This window comes from Prosopis cineraria, unplaced genomic scaffold (genome assembly GCF_029017545.1).
Source record: "Prosopis cineraria cultivar Desert tree isolate PC_DT_omini unplaced genomic scaffold, ASM2901754v1 PC1292, whole genome shotgun sequence".
Lineage (NCBI taxonomy): Eukaryota > Viridiplantae > Streptophyta > Magnoliopsida > Fabales > Fabaceae > Prosopis > Prosopis cineraria.
In genome coordinates, this window is record NW_026556617.1 from 26,354 (window position 1) to 33,690 (window position 7,337).

Genomic DNA, 7,337 nt, shown 5'->3' on the forward strand with positions numbered 1-7,337 from the left:
ATTTAAACACCTTAGAGTTTTAATGGAAAGAAATAATGGTAAAGAGAAACCAAGTCATGAATCCCAATATAAGCATGAAGTATGTATATATATTTTTAATTTCATGTCCCATAATATAACTTTGAATCTGTCTTTTAGCTTAGTAGCCATCTCTTGTTGCTAGAAAGGGGTTAAAGAATTTGAAATACACAACGGCTATAACTGTTGCTTCCCGCCTTTCCTTATGTTAGGGTGTTGTCTTGTATTATGATGTCATATTTTTCATTCAAAATTAATCGTATGCACTTGATAAAAAATTTATTTATAAATAATATTTGATTTTTTTTAAAAATATAAAGTATTTTTAATTAAATCTTACATCATAATAAAATAATTATTTATTTTAAATTAACATAATTTTTTATAATTATTTTTATTTAATATAGTATTTTATTCTAAAATATTTATAAAGAGATCTTTTATCAAAGGCATTTAAAAAAATACAATAATTATATATTAAAATACTATAAAATTACGTTACATTTATAAATTTATAACTCTTAAAAAATGTTTTAAATTTTTAAATAAAGGAGATAACTTATAAAAAGTTTTATTTAAAAAAAATACATATTTTTATTTTAATATTTTTTTTATTAATCATTAGTTGTAAATAACTTTTTTATTAGGTCTTTGGAAATGATTTTCTTTATTTTACTTACATATATATATATATATATATATAATTTTTAGTGATTATTGAGAATTGAAAACTAAGTATTAAGTAGTTAAATCAATTACTCATATATAAACAAAACGTAAATGCCAAGAATGGAGATTCTAATATAGGAAAATACAGGGAGAATTACATACAAATATTATACAACATATTTTAGACATTATATAGTCTATTAACAATTTTACTTATTAATTTTTTCTCAGGTGTTAATAAATTTCATGAGATTTAATTGTGTTATTGGAGTTTCAGGATAATTCTCTCGTAGTATATCAATAAAATTTAAAATTGCACACTCCAAGAACAATAATGGCATCAAAAGAATAAACCTTTTCCTCTCCAAGTGGAACTGTTCATCATCATGAGCCCTACGCCTTTTTCATCGATTTAGCCCTAACACGGTAACACATCGTATTCACTATTCACAGGTTAAAAAAAGTTTACAACTTTTTATTCTTACGATGCATATATTTATATTTTTTTTTTCCAAAAGTTTTAATTTGAATTTAAGCGTCCCCATATTTACAGCGGTTTCCATTTATATTTAAATGTACCTTTATATATTCATGTATCTGTATTAAATAATAATAATATATTAAAAGTAAAAATTGTCTCACTTAATTTTAAATTATATTAAAAATTATTTAAGACATTATTTTATGTAAATAAATCTTAATTCGATGGACTCGTAGAAGTTCATACAATCATTTGATAATGGGAAAATTACCCATAGATTAGTTAACAAAATTTATTGATCATGCCTTATAAAAAAATAAAATTACTGACCACTTTTTTTTTAATTTCATCCCAGCCTAGTCCTTGTTTTTTTTTTTTTGTTTTTTGCTTTTTGGGATGAAATCTTTTCAAGAAAGAGAGACTCACATACTTACGGGCTCTCTTTGATTTAAAATATAAGTAATTTTTTTAAAAAAATCACATATTAATAAAATTTTTATTTTCATAAAAATATATAATTTTTTTTACCCCTAATCTCAATTACTGAAGTACTCTATACTTGCATAGCTATCTAGGTTAACAAATACAAGAGTTAAAATGCTTATATTAGATTTTCATTAAAAAAATGCTTATATTAAGTTGCTTAGATTTTGAATTAAAGTTAGTTGAAAAAAAATACTTATACTCTCTCCGTTAAAAAAATATAACTCATTTTTAACCAAATTTTATCTTTAATAAAATAATTATTTATTTTCAAACTAACTTTATCTTTTTATATTTACTCTTATTTAATAAAATGTTCCACATTAAAATTAATATAAATCGATTTATTTAAAAAGGGTATTTAAAAAAAATAATGATTACTTTTAAAAAATAAAAAAATACATTATATTTTTGAACATTTAGCTTTAAAAAATACTTTATATTTTTAAACAGAAAAAGTATTTTGGAGAGGAGAGAGTACAAATATAAACATGTCTAACATCATGTTTAAACTCGGAATCTCTTCTTCTAAGCAAAAGAGAGAGCAGTACATGCACTAGGACAACTAATCGTTAATTGAAATTTGATCATTTGAGCACTTGTTGATGGCTTGTATTGACTGATGGGCACTGGCCAATTTAATAGTTTAATATTTACAAGTTATAAACATTCATTTTTTAACTTTCTTATCTACGGGTCACGTAGTTTCATTTTCATGTCCAATTTAGTAGTTTAATATTTACAAGTTATACTTTCATATTCACAAGTGAAATTACATAATGTACTAGTCCAATTTAACATTTAATATTTACAAGTCAAAATTTCATAATTTCATGTCATTTACAACTAATAAGATACGTTTTTCCACTAGTGAACATGCCTACATGGTTTTAGCATTTGATAACGTTGGTTGAGAGAGTATTTCTCATGTAAATCACATGATCAACGTACCAAATGCTTCACAAATATTCAGTGAATTTGCACATGGCTAAATAAAAAGAAAGAAAATCTCCGTAACATTATGCCGCCTTAAGGTTTCAGAATTCTTAACCCAGTAGCTTTTCTAACTGTATTAATGTTATATCTTCACTAACTAACAAATTGAATGGGACATTCCAAGCCGGTTCATGGGATTGAGAAGAGAAAAGGAAAACATCACAAGAGCCAGGCACTTATGAAAACCACCACCATGGCTGTAATTTCCCACTGTCATGAAACAAGCCAAGTTCTAGGCAAATCCTAGTGTCAGAAAACCAGGGAAAATGGCTTCTCTCCTTCCTCTCATTCTCTTCCATGCCTGGTTCTTGAATCGTTTAGATCAAATTTCAACATTATATAATTAATATTCTAATTTTGGATGCTAAAGTTTAATCAAGCAAACAAATCTGACTGTCAAAAGTTGGCATGAGTTGCTCAATGACTAACCAAGAAAGGAAGAGTGAGAGAAAGAAGAAGAAGAGACGCCAGATAGGAAAAGTAGCATGTTAAAAGTGGGTCGCACTACGCTTCCTTTTTTATTTTTTTGACCAACGGTCACACTACATGTCTATTAATAATTGATTCTGTCAATTGTTGCGGATTGGATTTACCAAAGAAATTTATCATGAACCAAAAGTAAGATGGCAGCATGAGTGACTCACCTCCATTGCCAGATTGAGGTAAACCACTGACTTTTCTTTCTTTGTATTTGCTACAGAGGCTGTGAAGTACAGCCACAGTAGAAAGTCATGTTTCTGCACTACCAGACAGTTAATCACATAGAAAAGCACAGTTATCGTAGATCATCGAACACGTCAAATGGCGATTTCGAATCAACGTGGGGAGATAAAACATGAAAAATGCCACAAGAGGGGGGAAAAAAACAATTCAAACAAATGAAAACAGGCATGTGGGACCCACGGATTCTGTGGGAGCCATTCAGGTGAGACCCACCACTTAAGCTATAATTTGTCCATATTCCATGTTTGGTATCGTGAGAGTCATTTATCTCGCATGAGGGGATCCAAATCCATAAATGAATGACAGGGCAATAAGCATTGGCATTGCAGAGTCGAGGCGAGTACATGCCTTCTATGGCCGAAACGGACTAGTGAGAATTTAACAAAGCCTAGGGACCCAATTATATTCAAAATTTAAGGTTTGAATTTGAACTTTCAAGATGTCATCTGTATTGAATGTATCTTTCTTCCTTGCGCATGATTCGTTTTAATAATTTTACAGAATCAACCAGTCTAATTAACAAACCAGCAATTAGACCATTGAACAGAAGTACTAAGACCTGCTATGAGTGGCCTGGCTGCTGCTGATAAACATGCTTGACAGTCAATTTTTACTTTTTATTTTTTAAATACAAGGCCACGGGAACCGGGCAAAAAGAAGAAACTAAAGACCAGGGAACCGAGCAAAAATTAGAAACTAAGGGTCATATCAAAGTGCATAATATTTCTAGACCCAGTGAGAGCAAATCATCAAAGATGATTAGGTCGGTTTTATCCCAAGATGTGCTTGACAGTCAATTAAAATGCAAAGAATCGTTCAATTTTGAAAAGAGAAATACTAGCAAGAATTTTTTTTTTATTGTACTATAATCTCTTTTTCTCTGCGTTGATCTGCAGAGAACATCATCTTACACAATGTGTGCTTGCAAGTCAATACTGAAATGTTTTTCGCCCTCCCGTGCTTTTCCCTCTCTATTCATTCTAGCTTGAAAACATTGACAGCTTCTATGGCAATAACTAAAGTTCCTTTAAAGGATAACTAAGAAGATCTAAATCCAAATTGAATGATGGGATAGTCCTAACATGTATCTATAAAGATACTGCACAAGCACAGTGTAACCTCTAATTTCCTTCCCACCAACAGTGCAGACCATTGAACATCTGAACGCAAGATAGAACTACACATTTCTTTACCGCATACTGAATTATGTGTTTGAAGGCAGGATACTAGTAGTTGTTCTGATCGTAAGTTTATTCCGAAGCCAAATTCCAAACGCGAATACAGCCATCTCTCCAGAACTGACCACACTATCATTATCAATAAAAGCTAACCCGTAGACTCCACCTAAATGAGCTCCTTTTATGGTTCTTCGGCTTGATGCTGGCTTTCCAATTTCATATAGGATGATGCATGTATCAAGGGACCCTGTAGCTATGAGGGTGTTATCAGGTGACCAACCTAGGCAGTTAATTCGTGCGGTGTGAAATAACATGTTATTAAGCTTCACCTGCAAGAGATAACTTTCAAAGTCAGATGGCAGCTTAAGAAAAGGACTGATCTCTTTGACAAATTATCTCACCATTTCAAAATATGTTATTGAGAACCTGGAATATGAGAATTTAATTATAACCTCCTCTTCACAAGGATATGTGTTTATACTCAAACCTACCGTTTTCATTTTCAAACAACTTATCATAACTGAACTCTAAATCTGCAAATATAACTGTATCATATTTCTTATCAAAATGTAACTAATGTTTGGGGCTCAAATTACCTCTTTGGAGTCAAGGTCCCAAACAACAGCTTCACGATTCAAGTCAGCTGAAGCAAACATGGTAACATCTGGAGAATATCTTATCACGCTGATAGCACCGGTGCTTTTCAAGGACCTTCTCTTCTGTAAGTGTGTCTTCTGAGATAGAATATATGTGCAGTTTACCATCTTGCCCACCTACAATTGCTTCACTCCCATCAGGAGAAATTGCAGATGCGGTCACAGTGAAGTCTAGGTTATGAGTTGCGACAATTTTTGAATCGTTAAGCAAAACAATCCCAGATTCAATTGCTACCAAGCGAGTTTGGGAATTAAGGGAAAGGCTCAAGTCCTTTGGCTGACTGCCAACATCTATTTGCTCTGGAGCTCCAAAATCACCCCCTTGCAAAGGAACCCTCCATACCTTCATTCCAAAAATTGCACATGAAAAAATACTTTAAAATTTGAGGCAATAACTATCTTAACTTAAAAGAGAAACTAAGCTCCTTCTTTCTCCAATGCTTACAGAAGAAGCAAGAGGCAAAGCTATATTGGGCCTTGATATGTTACAGGTTTTGACAGCCCAAATCATGAATGATTAATTTTTCAGTTACCTACTTACCTTGTTGTCAAATCCAGCTGTCATGACTTCTTCTTCATCAGCTGCTAACAATTTAATTAATCCGAATTGTTTACTCTCTAATTTACCACAGCAACCAACGCCTATAATCCATTTTAAGATCACCCCATCATAGCTACAGGACAAAAGCATCTTTTCACTTCTGTGATTATAGTTAAAACAGCAACATTTTTCATGTGGCCAGATAATGATATTGGGCTTTTATCTAAATCGGTTGCTGAATATAAATTAATCATGCCACCGAGGGAGACGGTAAGAAGATGATTGTTCTGCCAAAGGCAACCAACAAGCATATCCTCCACCCCACCAGATTCAGAACTCGATAAAGTCTTATTTAAACTTCCACTTCCGTCCTCAAGAATATTCCAGATCTTTGCAGATTTATCAGCAGACACAGTAAGCACCTGGAATTGATGCATGGGATAGAAGTTTAGACATCAATAAATGATAGAAAAAGAAAGGATCATAACATATTCTTCCTCATAGGAAAAACGAAGTAATTGCAATTCAAATGGATATATTCTTTTTATGATGGTTTTAATGGATTCAGTATAGTAAATATGATGAAGCTCTTAAAAATGCTCAAAAAGCCCTGATTAGGTTTGATCACCATACTGGTTATTTTAATGAACTCGTTTGTGAATCATATACAAACTCTTGAAACATCTATATTCTTGTTACCTGTTTACTGTCAGGACTCCAACTTACAGCATATATGCTGCCCTTATGGCTGCCCTCTGCAGACAACTCGCAAGTGTTCCCCAGTCTTCCCATCATATAAGATACCCTTCTGTCTGAGCTTACTGTTATGAATTTGGTCCCATCAGGGGGGGAAAATCTAACACAATTCACAAAATTTGAATGCTCCCTGCAGATCAAAATATCTTCCATTGTCATTCCTAAATTGTAACACAAACGCAGTACATTTCTGTCAACATGTGTACAAAGTTTTTAGGGAAATCGAACTGCAGGTTCGAATGATAGGGCCAGGAAAAAGACACATATAGTCATATATGAGTTTTTTTTAAAAAGAAAACTTAGATCAATTATCAATCAGTGACAGTCCGACTACTCAACGTTGAACCATTGCTTTACAGTTCAATGTCAATTTAATTTTTAGAACATTGAGTTTGACCGTTGCATTTATATCCACATAAAACTTCTGATACATGATCGAAATATAGCATTCTCAGTCCGACAATGTATTGTGTGCACAAGAGGATAGAGACAGTTAGATGAGCTACAAGACATGATCATTTGTTCAACATTGTCAAAACAAAACTCCTCTTGAATCATCCCAAGATGAAGGTTAAAACTGTCTCTGTTCCATTTGAAATGCAGTTGCAAGAATAAACAAGGAGAAAGACAACTATTTATCCAAACCGAAATTAGGGTTTTATGAACCCACTCCACTTACTTCAAGTGAAAATTCCACTTAAAAGATTAAACTGTTATATGAAGGGCATTACTTTTATTATATATCTGACACACCCGTTCCCTGTTGGATTTGGGCGTGTGTTTCAAAAAGAAAATTTTAGTTGATTTTTATCTGTATTTTAAATGAATGAAATCTA

The 7,337-nt window shown here is 32.0% G+C and overlaps 1 pseudogene; it reads right to left on the reverse strand.

The window, feature by feature from the left end:
* Positions 1-4,294: 4,294 nt before the first annotated feature.
* LOC129299775 (actin-interacting protein 1-2-like) lies at positions 4,295-6,654 on the reverse strand (annotated as a pseudogene).
* Positions 6,655-7,337: the final 683 nt, after the last annotated feature.